This window comes from Mauremys reevesii, linkage group 2 (assembly GCF_016161935.1).
Source record: "Mauremys reevesii isolate NIE-2019 linkage group 2, ASM1616193v1, whole genome shotgun sequence".
NCBI lineage: Eukaryota > Metazoa > Chordata > Testudines > Geoemydidae > Mauremys > Mauremys reevesii.
In genome coordinates, this window is record NC_052624.1 from 234,425,518 (window position 1) to 234,439,287 (window position 13,770).

The window sequence follows — 13,770 nt, forward strand, 5'->3', positions numbered from 1 at the left end:
TTATGATTTCTAAATAGATGTTTATCAGCAACATTTATTAAGAATGTCCTTTTGAATATTCACAATCAGTTAAAAATTAAAATGGAGATATCTGGTCTGGAAGGAAACAATACTTGACAGAAAATTTAGGTCAAAATATGAGGTTGTGACTTTATCACATAATCTTGGGAAGGCCCTACTGTCTATCATTTGGTGTTGTTTTATAGTCTTAGACCATCTGGACCAAGTTCCGCACAGCTGCATGAATTTCATATGTGATAGAACATTTTTTCCATTCAGTGTGAAATGTTCCTTCCTAAAAACGTACACCAGACTCGCTTAATTTAGTCTGCTAAAAGAAATGCACATGAAAAAGGACAAAAGGCTCTTTAATCTCTGCAAGCTGTTTGTTTTTCTTCAAGATTCCTGTCTATTTGAGTTTGAAAAGTCATGTTTATTGAGGAGATGATTCTGAGGTGTGACATTAAAATAATATATGATTTTTGTGCTAGTTTCTGCTCTCCTAGTTAATTTGCACAACTTCTTTTTATGCCTGTCAAAACAGAGAGTTAATCTATTCTTATTTACAATTAATCTCAATAAAATTAATCTTAACTATGCCTTAGTCAGTGGCTTAAAATATCTAATTATATTCAATTAACTGCTGTCATAGTAATTAACATTGCTTAATTGCCTCTGCATATATTTATGTAAAGCTCATTAGTTACTGCTTGCTCTTTTTTTCCTTTGCTCACTTCCATTTTTGTTGCTGTCAGAGCATTGACATCAAACCCTCTCTAGGTTTTGGCAATTCTGATCTATAAGGATCTGACTATGCCAGTGAGGACAAATGATTTTGTAACATTTTATTTGGGTAAATATTAATGTTTTCATATGCAAAGAGATACTAGTGCTGGGCTTTAAAGTGCCTCTAACCCCCTCCTCCACCCTACCCCAGCTCAGACAAAAATATTTTCTAGCCTTGTTGATAGAAATATGAGAAGCCAGGTTAAGCTTTGTGTTTATAAATGAAGAGCCTTTCTGCATCTGCCTTGGGGCTGTACCCACAAGGCAGAGCTTTCCTGCTCCAAAATCATTCAAAGGGTTAAAGACTTGGCCAGGGTTCAAACTGAAAAGCGCCCAGGGAAAGTGCATGTGAATATGTACAAGTTTCATGTAATTAGTGCTTAATTATATTAACATATGCAAATTGTCAATTTAGGAGCTTGTTGAGCTGGCAAAGATCAGCCAGGCACAATTGCTGTATTGTTCTGAAACAATAATGGATCTCAAGTTGGATTGTGGAAACACATAACTAGCTATCTAATTTAACTCATACCATGGTGAAATTTCATTAGTCTCCATGGAGACTGGTTTAATTGTGCTGACTAATGTTCTGGGCCGCAGAATGTCCTAAAAAGAAAGCGTTGTTTGCCTAATCCACCTTACAATGACACTTGTTTGTACATGTTTCCCTTGTGTGAGAATTTGCATATGCAAATAAATAGTTTCTCTGCATCATTTGTCATGGCTGTTCATTACCCATGAAGAGGACATTGTTACTAGGCTGTTACTGAGTCTCCCAAGACAGGATAGTGTCAACCAGTCCAGCCACATTCTTTCATAATTTGTTTCTGATTAATAGACCAGAGTGAGGCTCATTCTATTCAGGCCTCTGCAAAGGGAAGGTCAGTTCTGTCACTGAAAAGAGTTTCCGCAGCAACTGAAGTTTTTCTCTCCCTCCCCTTCCCCATTTTTCTTTAGCTAACATAATCATATTTAAAATAATGTATTCTTGCTCTAAGGAATACCTCCACTAATAATCTCTAGTTTCCTAAAGCAAAAGAGAAGAAAATAAAGGAGATTCTGGTATTGGAATATTAATCCTGTTTTTGACAGAAAGGTAAACTGATATAATTGCTTTTCAGTCCAAGGAATGGGGGTTTATACAAGTGTGAAAGCATCGGAAAAGGATTAGCATTTTTTTGCATAATGAAAAGCTCTGTTGAATAGGGCACTGAATGGTTGACTGAATGACTAAGATGAAAGGAAGATGAAAATGCAGGCTCCTCTTTCTTTATGCCTATGCTCAGCTTTCCCTAAAGTTATGTTTGTCCAAGACTTTAGAAAACAAGCAGAAGCTCAGATTTCAGCAACTTTATAAGATGCCCTGAGTTTCCATCATCATGTGAAGTAATATGTATGATAATAGTGCAGCTAGAGGATGATAAACACAGGTTTGTATGTAGAAGAGTTCCAGGAACATGACAGGCTAACCAAATATTGACTATTGGGTATCAAGGATTCTCAGTACTTTGCCTGGAGGGAGGGGGTGGGAGGTGGGGAGTTATTCTAAAAGTTTCCAATGGAAATTATGCACCAGTACAGAATAATAGTCTAATCAAGTTTGTTATTCATGCAAGTAGCATTTAGTTAATACCTGTTTTAAGTAATTAACTTTTTCTCTTTGGAAAAAGTTATGAATTCTGACTTTGTTAAGTGGTTAAGTGGTCTATAAACCTATATGGGGAAAAATACTCTCCTATTCAGTACTTAACATGGAAAAATCTAATTTAAATAGAAATTAGTATATGCACATCATGAAGAGTATTTTGGCACAATTGTATCAATATATTTTAACTTTTTAAAACACTTACAGTAGGTTCCCATATCACTAAAGGCCTGACCCTACTCTCATCAAAGTTACAGATTAAAGTCAATGCAGGTTTTAAGAAAGTAGAATCAGGCCTTATGTTAGGGCTGTAACTGGTTAGCTGTTGACAATGTGATCGGTGCTCATAGTTATATTCTCTCAACAGTAATTAGTGCAGCTAAAATACCTTAAGGGTTGAGACAGTTTTGAAAGTGGGAATTGGTTCTTTTTGTACATATGTAAATTGATTGCAGTGTAGATGATTATTTATATATATGCATTTAAATAATTATTTATTTAGTGGCACTATAGAAAAGTGTTGGTAGACTCTACCATATGTTATCTTTGTCTGTTTGCTCTTGTTAGTTTGCGGAACTTGCATTTGTACATGCTTGCCAGTTCGATGCTGTACTTGACTGGATAATATTTAAACGGCTAGATTCACATTTAAGAATTCAGAAGTAAAAGTGAATGAATGAAGTAAGGTTGCCAATTCAGTATGGAATTACTTGCAGCCAAAAGTGTTTGATCTTAATTAGATCACAAAGATTCCTCGCTTTTTAGATGAAGTTGAAGAAATTCTATATGGTTTTGGAAACTTTTATTGCTAACTTTATGAAATTCCTTAAAACCTCTGTTAAATGAAGAAGAAATCTACATAAAGGATGTTCTTTCAAACTGAGATGGGCTTATTGGTGTATTTCCATAAGAAAATTGTGTTAATTTAAAAAATAAATTCATTTGTATTTTAAAATATTGTTAACCAAGCACCATGTGTTGTAACTGGCAATTTTCCAGCCACTGTAGAATTGGATAACACATGGATTAATGGTAACTTATGTGATGTCTGCTTTCTTACTGAATGGGTAGAAAACCAGAGTATTTCAGATACTTTCTAAAATCCAGAAATCTCAGTAAGATGCAAAGTAGCATATGTTTATGTGGATAGGTGTGAGAAATTAAGAGAGACACATTTCTTGGTAACTGTTCTAGGTTCATCACTGGTAAAACAATATTCGTTATGGTATTCATATTTTTTGATAACAAGATTCAGAATCAATCCTACTGTCCTTACTCAGGCAAAACTTCTCCCTTCTTTTGCTCGAGTAAAGTCTTCAGGATTTGGTCTTTAACATGGGTGTTCTGTAGTTCCTTCCTTGTTTAATAGTTACACTTCAGTGCCGCTATACCAGTACTCTTATTTATAATTCCTGTTTTTCCAAGGTTCACAATGTGGCTAGAAAAGTTTGCACCAGGCTGGAATTTAAAATGCAAGGTCTTGTCTATGACAGACTTTTTCTTTTTAAACAATATTTTTAAGGAATAGTTTAACCAAGTTTTATGAGTGAAATAAAAGCTGACCGTGTTAAGACACTCTTTTTATATGTTCACATTACTCAAAGCCACCTTTGAGTTTAAAAAATGACATTTAGAAAGTGATTTGTCTATAATATAGTTTATTAGCTTTTGATATTTTTGAGAACAATTTTAAACCCACCTAGAAATTAGGATTTTTTTGCAAGCAGATTTAGCACGTTTGTGGCTGTCAAACTGACCTGATAGGCTGTACCAGCTCCTAAGTAGGTGTTATAGTCTTTTAGGTCAATAGTTCACCAACTAAAGACTATATGTACAAGGTAGACCATGGGATTTCTGAAAACACACATTTACCACATAGACTGTAATGGGTTTGCAGTGCAAGTAATACACATACTATGCTATGTAAGACACACATCTAAGGATGTATTTAAATAGGCAAATGCTCTGTCTTTAAAACAAAGAAAGACTTACAAAGTGTCTGTATTGACTGAAGCCTCACTCATCTGAAATAGACAAAAATAAAGTGTCTGATTCTTCTTCCTTACACCAATGTAAATCAGGAATAATTCAACTGAAGTCACTGGAATTACATTGGTGTAAAACACTGGTGTGCAAATGGTGTAAATGAGAGGCGAATCAGGCCCATAATCTCCAGTCAAAAATACTCATGTTAAATCCTGTATAAAAAATGTTGTCTTTTTGTAAAGAAGATTTAGTAGAACATTTTCTGTGTCTGTAGAAGCAAAACATAAAGTGAATGCTCTAGTTGAGGTTTTATGGAGGGGCTGGTGGTGGCTGATTCTTCTCTGCAACCAGGTAACAGAATCATAGAACCATAGACTTTAAAGTTAGAAGGGACCATTATGATCATCTAGTCTGACCTCCTGCACAATGCAGGTCACAGAATCTCACCCACCCACTCCTGTACCAAATCTGTGTCTGAGCCACTGAAGTCCTCAAATCATGGTTTAAAGACTTCAAGGTGCAGAGAATCCTCCAGCAAGTGACCCGTGCTCCACGTTGCAGAGGAAGGCGAAAAACCCCAGAGTTGTGAGTCTGGAAGCAAAGGTTGTTGAAGGCCTACTCCTCCCAATTTGACACTGAGGCTTCGTCATAGAGCATCTCACCTAATCAGAGGTCACCTGTCACTAGCAGCTCTCCATAATATGACATATTGGTGAAATAAATGGGGTTACTCTAGATTTACAACATTTGCTATAGGTTTACAGATAAGAATCTTCTCCAGTTAAAGAAAACAAGAGCACACTTCCTCCCACCTCCCACTTGGAGAGAGAAGCTTCCATACTGTGAGACAGCAAAGGCCCCAAAGCAACTTTCCCAAGGAGACAAGATGGCTCCTCAAGCTTCCCAAGTTTTATACAAAGGTCTCCACACAGAGCAAAGTTCCCTGTGTGAGGCGCCATAGCCAAACCATTACAAAGTGCAGTTTCTCCCTATTTCAAGCACATTGGTCCTTACTCCTGCATTCAGATGCTAAGGGTCCCCATGAAAAGCAGCTCTTTATAGAGTACCACCCTCATGTTCTTCATCCTTCTCCTCACCCTCTGTGTAATGGGAAAATGTTTGTTTATTTAACAGGAAGAGGAATATAGTTTTGTTCTCAATTTGTAAGATTGAGAGTATAAATAAGAAAATGCCTTAGCATTTATAAAATAAAGTTAATGACTGACATTTATATAGCAAATGTCACCCCCAAATCCCTGAAACTATTATAAACTGATTACAAGAAACCACTTCCTCCATCACTGGGATGCAGCCGTCTCTAGGGTGGAAAGTGTCACACAGTACACAAACAGCAGCCCACAACTATGCCACACAATGACTTGGGAAATAAAGTTAAGAATGCTTTATCCCACAAAAACAACTAGATCATTGTAGCTAGACAAAATGTAATTTTCCAACTGGTAATCAGTTAATGCATCAGGGCAAACATTCCAGCTCTGGTGGAAAGTGTCACTGGATATTTGATAGTCACAGGTGGTCAGAGCCTTGGATTTATATCTCTTCTGAAAGAGGGATCTTCCAGCATTACAGTAGCTTCTAGTTTGGAATTAGGGCCTGATCCAAAGCTCAGTGAAGTCAGTGTGAGTAGAGACTCACAGTGACTTCTGTGGGCTTTTGGATCGGGCCCTTAGAGGGAAAATGCCATTTACAGAATCATCAACAGCACTATGTTTTCTTTGGAAGTCTTCATGCTGACTGGGCCCAGCTGGGGTTAGCTTATGAGATCGCAGCCCAAGGTGGTATGGTTGCAACTTCTCTTGAATAGGTGGAGGAGCACCAAGATAAAAAGGAGTCTAAATGTCATTTTATAAATAGCAGTGACTGAGAGCATAACAATGGCTCGGCTATTATAGAGTAGATTGAATCTCATTGGAGGTGACACATCCAAAATAAAGGACAAGAAATTAAAAATTGTGGGTTTAATTGCATGTTGAAACCCTGTCCCCTAAACAACCAGTTGTTCCTATGTATAACAGCATGGGTCTGGTATATGAGAGTGTTATTGTTAGATGTGTTGTAATACTTATGTCCTAGCTGAAATGGCTTGAGTTAATGATAATGTGTTCAGAGTGGAGTTTTTGGGCTCAAACTCTGAATTTACTATCCTGAGTCCATTTGTTTCACAACCTAAGGGTTATTTAAAAATAGTTTTCTACGGATGTTTGAATTTATCTAAACAAATTTAATAGCAGGAATTTGTAAATATTTCTTATTTTACTTCTTGCCATACAAACACAGTGTGTTAGTTCTCAGTATTTGACAGGATTTTAACAATTGGAAAAATATATTAGAAACCTTTTAGGTTTGTTTAAATATATGTAATTTAAACAAATGCGGAACTGTTTAATGGTTTGCCTGAGAATTATTTAGGCTGACCTGTGTAATAATATTTTTATTAGTTGTAATTTGTTTTCTAGGGAGAAAAGGGTGTTTTTAAAGTTGTGTGTTAACATGCAGGCTTGGTATTGAAATGGGACAGTCCCTGAATGTGCATTTCTAAGAAGGTGGGACAACAGTTACCTAAAAGGTGAAGACTTGAGAAAAAACGGGGAGAGTCATTTCTTTCCTGAAATGAAGCAGGGTGCAGATTAGGAACCATTAAGATTTGCCAGGAGTTGCTGGTCATAGAAGCCTGTTTAAGTGCTCACTGTCAACAAGGAAATCATGGGCAGCACTTAAAGTGGCTCACCTCTGATTTATTCATAAACCTCACACGAGCACTTGGCTTTGTTCTTGCGCTGGTAAGGGGGAACTGATGCCAATAAGAACAGGAATAAAGAGCTTCTTGCATGGTCCAAAAGTGAATAGCACTTTACCTCAAAGCATGACCTCCATTCCCAAGATCTGTTGTGTTACAGTTGATTCCGAATACAGTTGATATTCTCAGATGAATTGCTAGAAGAGGTTACAACAAATATATACTTTGTAAACCTTGTAGCTGTAACAAGAACTATGTAACTGGAACTTAGATTCTAACTTAAGAGGAAGATTGCAGTATTAATACTGAATTGAAAGATTTCCTCTTCAAACAGCATTTAGTGTTAGTGTTGTTACTGAAAGTCAGAAAACTGATTCAAGTGAAAAATCTTATTTGTACACCACTATACTCTTTAAGAGATTCATTTGAAAATGCATGTTGGTGGTACAGAAAAATATGTGAAGTAGTTTTGAGACAAAGAAATTGGCTTACTTATTTATTAGTCATGTTTGATTGCTGTTGGTTTATTTATGTCTCTCTAAAAATGGCAAGTAGTGCTAGCAGTCCACCATGGGGGAAGGGACCTTTTGAAGACGGTCAACTGGCATGTTTGCACTAGGGCAGAGGTTGAGTACAGTTTCTTAAATCCCCAGAGAAACATTTAGTTAATGCTAGCCTTTTTCTGATCCTGTCTGAGTCTGGTTTGCTTTTTGCTTTTAATGACGTTTATGTGTTGTTACTTTAGGGTTCAGATGTTTTTTAAATTTACTTGCATTTTCATAACAAATTAAACAAAAGGAGTCATATTGGAAGATAGTGATGAGAGCTAATGATATGTCTTTAGATAAAGCAGTCCTCGTGTGCAATCTGATCACAGCCATCAGCTCATTTGTCATGGCTGAAGTGAAAATGTCAGGACCAATGAGTGTATGAGTGCTGAAGGGGGCGAAAGGGCTTTTGGAGACACTTTTGTGCTGGGAGTGGGCCATAGCTTAGATTCAGCTCTAGGGAAATACTGGGATTAGCCAACTCTGTGCACAAATCCCTAGCATAACAGAATTAGTTGGGAAAATGAGGTTTGTTAGGGAAAAAAATTCTACAGAATTGCTCTAGGCTGCAGCCCAATAACTATGCAAAACAGTGAGGCTTTTTATTAAAATAATTTTAGTGATGTGAATTTACACACATTCCAGCACAAGCCATAATTGGTAGGCAACATTACAACAGAGCCCATTTTAATGTATTTTATGCATGTGTCTAATTTTATACAGTTATCATAGTATTAAAATAAATGTGATCTTAAAAATCAGAACTAAAGGTTTTTCAAAACTGACAGGCAAATCAGATTTTAATTTTTTAACATTGATGTAAAAATTATAGAAGAAAATACAGTAGAACTAAATGTAGCTCATTGAAATACCAGCCAATGCTGATGAAATCTTATAGAAGATAGGGTTAGAAGGGACCACAAGGATCACCTAGTCTAACTCCCTGCTAAGATGTAGGATTGTTGCATTTTTGTTTAGTTCAGACAAAAAATAAGATGCTCAAACTCCCCACAGTAGCATTTCCTCACTCTGAAAGTTTAATTCATACCACAGATAATTGGCATACTGGATCAGAACCGAGGTCTGTTAGTATCCTGTCTCTGACAGTGGCCAGTGCCAGATGCTTTAGAGGAAGGTGCAAGAAATCCAGTAGTCGGATGTGAGATAATTTGCTGAACATACCAGGTCTCATCCTGGCCTCTGATAGATAGAGATTGGCTTAAACCCTGAAGAGGTGAGGTTTGGGGCTCGGAATGGATGACAGGGTATGGACCTCTTGATGATTACCTGTTCTGTTCATTCCCTCTGGGGCACCTGGCATTGGACACTGCCAGAAGACAGAATACTGGGCTAGATGGACCTTTGGTCTGACCAACTATGGCTGTTCTTATGTAATATCCCTTTCAAAATTTTTGTTAACATTAGTATGGTAACTCTGGATATTCTTATTATCCATATAAATGTCCAATCCCTTTTTGATTCTTGTTCAGTTCTTGGCTTCAGTGATGTCCTGTGGTTATGAGTTCCACATATCCAGCATTGTATAAAAAAGAATTTCCTTCTATCAGTTTTGAATTTGACATCTTTTAATTTAATAGTCTGTCCCCCGGTTCTTGTATTACTACAATCCCTTTTTCCATACTGGGACCTCCTCCCTTTTAATGTATGGGAAAGACAAGGGTGGCTGTGGCCTTCTGTCCCCTGTTTACAATCCCCAGGTTCAGAACACCTTAACAGAAATGAGGCTTTCACTTGCCAGGCCCATCCAGCTGGTGCCAAGATAGGGAGGTGGCTCAGATGATCATGTTCCTGCATCTTTCTGGGCTGGTAGGAGCCAGCCATCTTCCTTTTATCTCTGAATTGGCTAGTGGGCAGAGTATGCTCAGGAATTGTCTGAGTGTTAGGTGTGTTCAAACACCAGTCCTCCTGGCTTGTTTTTGGGTGCCTCAGGCAAAGCATGGAGGTGGCTGGCCTGAAGAGAGTGTTTGCCCCTTCTCCTAGCATTTCACCAGTCTTGGAATAGCAGTTGTGAGGCATTGGTTGTGTCTTCACTTCAGGGGACTCAGGATTCTTGCTGATTTGCACAGGATTTAGCAGACTTCCAATTTAGGGTTGAGAGAAATTTTTTCCTCATAGCATGATGGTGCTGGTCCTGGGAGTTTTTCACTTTCCTCTCATATATTTAGCTGGTGTCAACAGTACAGGCTAGATGTTAGTGATATACTGCTACTGAACTTGGTGATGGCTGCCATCAGATCACCCTATCACCGGTGGGTGCATACTTTTCACAAAGTCAAACTTTTCAGTCAATATCTGACCTATCATTCCTCATCCTCAAAGGAAACCTGCACAACAACTTCAAAAGACGAGCTTGTGAACTTAAATTCATAACTCTGCTAGATGCTAAAAAATCATGCTGTCAACAGAGACACCGGTTTTATGGCTCATTACAACAATTTTACTCCTGGGGGAATTCTGCATCACTGCACATATGCAGAATTCATATGCCAGGCAGATTTTTTTTTTCTCAGCAGAAAATCCATTCTGCCAAGAAGTGCTGCAGTTACACCTTTCACCCAGCAGGGGCCACTGTGGCACCAGAACAGAGAGCAGCTGCTCCCTGGGGGAAGCAGCAAGCTACAGATAGGGAAGAGAAGAGGCTGAGTTCCTCACAGCACCTTGTCCCTGGGGCCAGCCTGTCAGGAGGTCAAGAGGCATGGGATATGTGGGGGACAGACAACATGGGGCTGCTGGGGGGGCACAGAATGGAGTTCAGAAGGGCTAGTGGGGGGACAGACTAGCGTAGGGGCTGAATGAGAGTGGGGGTGCAGGGACACATGGGGACAAGAGCGAGGGGCTGACTGAGGGGGGTGCAGGGACACATGGGTATGGGGGGCACAGGAACACATTGGGACAGGGGCAGATGGGCCTGACTGAATGAGAGAGGTTAGGGGTCAGCCAGGATCGGTATGGGAAAGGCCCCCTAAGAAACCTCCTCCCTCAAAGAAATAAACTGTTCCATACTTTTCCCACCCACACCCAACAACCCTCCAAGTTCATACACAGGCTCCTTCCCAGCAATTACTTCCCTCTCCCTCAGCTCCTCCATTACCCCTAGCTCCCCCAACCTTTTGCATTGCTTCTGAGGGAAATACTTGTCTGTATAGTAGTTTAAATTAATTATTACTTAAGGTTCTGTATTAATATGTCTAGTACGGAATCTATTTGTGAGAAACATTTCTTGAATCTTTTTTGTTGTCTGTGTTGTTGCAGACATACTTGCTGACAGGTATTTTGAAATAAAATACCAAAATAATTGAAACTGGTGTGATTATATTGTATTATTTTGACAAATAAAATATGCAGAATTTTGCAAAATTTTAAAATACTGTGCGTAGGATTTTTAATTTTTTGGCACAGAATTCCCCTAGGAATAAAAAATTTGTAACCTACCAACCCTCCTTTGTCCTATGACTGCAGAGGTGTTAATTGCCCACTTCATTTTAAGTGGTTTCTTGTAACGTGTTAACCCCTTATGCTTGTATTTAGCTGTGATACTCTGGTTTACCTTTTCCAGACATGAAGAGCTTTTTGAAGCTTGAAAGCTTGTCTCTTTCACCAGCGGAAGCTGGTCCAATAAGAGATATTACCTCACTCACCTTGTCTCCATTGTATCATGGTTGAGTTTGAGGCCTTGGCAGCAGGGCTGTGATGTGGTGGAGAGAGGCTTCAGCATTTAGTGTATTTGGAGTTATTAGTAATTATGTATTTCACAATTTGTTAAGCATATTCCACTGGGAGGGGAAGTGGGTGATCTGATTCTTAATCCCTTTCCCCCCCCAAATCCATGAGTTTAGGAGCAGGCAGGGCTAAAACACATGCTGACTGCAGGGGGTGGAGAGAAATGGGTGTGCAGAAGAGCCTTAGGCTCTGGCTCAGATACCAGGTAATTGTCTCGCGTAAACCCAGTCTTCCTTGGAGTGGGTTTGCAGCTAGCACATGAAACTCCCCTTTGTGGTCACAGGCTTCAGGCCTTCACAGAGATATGAACGTGGCCCCAGGGACTAAAGATACCAGGTAACCTTGAGACTGTTGTAGAAATTTGTAATAAAGTTGCAGCCACTGGCCTTTAAACCCCAAACACTTCTCTGCTTGTTTACGGGTGTCACTGTGAGTGGCAGCAGCGAAGTAATTTATTTGATCTAACTAGTACTTATCTTTGTTAGAAGTTGTCTACAGATTTCTTCCATTTCATGTACAGTGAATTGTCCTCTTTCAGATAATGTACTTGTACAACCTTTTTTGTTTAATTCTATTGATTTACAGTGTTGAAGTGAAATATCTGATACCTGTTTCCTGCCCTTCAAGTATATGTAGTCAAAGAGGGCTGATTAGGTTCTCCCCTCCCCCCACGAGCCCTTTAGCTATTTTAAATGTATAATTATCATTGCATGTAATTTGATAGCTGCACTAATTGCTGCCAACCATTGTCTGTTTGCACTTAATGCTGAAACCTGATCAACATCCTGCTTTGGTTGATGTTTAGTGGTAAACTTTAATTAACTCTTATTGCATTGAAGAAGAGCTCAGTCTCAGTGCTAACTAATCATTTACCTTCATTATGTCCTGACAGCTCCACTTGTTCCTGGTACTAATAGATACACCAGTCAGTAAATAAACCTGCAAACCTTCATTCATGCCTTGAAGTTGTTCCACATTGATATTTTGTTGCTTAAAGTATAAGATAACTGGGTAAAGATAATTATTTCAGTTAGTTTTGTATCTCTGGTTTTCCAGACACCAATCTCAAATTGCCTTTTTCATGCCAGACAATTTCATTTTAATAGTAACTGTAGATTTAAGATAACATTATTCCTTCAACATGGTTCCTATAGACATGCATCTTTTGAATCAATACAATTAAGCTTGTCTCCTGTTGGAATTCTTGTAATTATTTTTCCTGAAATACTTTTCCTGTAATGATATTGAAGTTAAAGTAATCAGGTTACTGGCAGATCATGTAAAATTCAACTCAAAATTGCTGGCTGCTTGATTTTAATTTGTCTGACATCAAGTTTGTTTGAAAAGGGATAATATGTGGTTAAACCAAGGAGCTTATAATTATGGTTGACATTTGTTTGTTTATAATGAAATCTAATTAAAGTTCATACATTTTAAAACACAAAAGTTAATTACTGAATTGCTCACTTCACTTATGCACAGCAGTCAAATTAACTTGCAGTGTAAAAAATGATGAAAGACTCTGCATAATAAATAAAATGCCCAGTTGATCTTGGATATCCACAACAAATTAGCCACTATTTTATTCAAGAAATAAATCTGCCTTATTACTGACTATACTATTTAAAAAAAACAAATGACCTTCTATTTTCATTGACCATGTTGATTTTACTATGAAATAATATTTTAATACTGTAAGGAACACTATACATTTTCTTTTGAGAATGCATCATTAGAAGTATCTTATGTTCTGTTTCTAAAATGTACTCTAAAACCTATCCTATAGTCTATTCCTTCATCAAGACTCTTTCTGAAATCATCTGAAGTTGGAGTATTGCTAAGAGAATTGGAATGCTAGCATGAATACCTGGCTTGTGATTACTTCTATAAAGATAATTACAGCATTGTTAGCCTGCAAGCAAAGGGCTTGTGGGCCTTTGGTTTTTGTTTAAAAAAAAATTGAACCATAACATTTATTGCAAAGTTTATTGTCAGATGATAGAGACAGGCTGGATATCTGGAACCACAATGCCTTCATAATTATTAATATTTTTTGTTTTGTCTTAAATTTTGAATTTGCTAAGAAGGTGTGTGCATGTTGCGGCAATAACACTTGTCTGTGAATAAAAACAAAATATTTATGATAATTCACACTCTTTAAAAGACTATTCCATTGTACACTGTTCTTTAAAGTGCCCTGTATCATATTTTTTCAAAGTCAGAAGCTAGTGGTAAATTTCATGAAACAAGAAACACTTCTGTAATTTTAAAAACTTGTTAAAATAAGCTATTAATTTCCCAGTGTT

General features: G+C 37.8%; 1 protein-coding gene across 2 annotated transcripts in view; it reads left to right on the forward strand.

The window, feature by feature from the left end:
* ZFHX4 (zinc finger homeobox 4) overlaps positions 1–13,770 on the forward strand; it is a 180,067-nt gene that overhangs the window by 9,525 nt on the left and 156,772 nt on the right. The gene's annotated exons all lie outside the window — the stretch shown is intronic.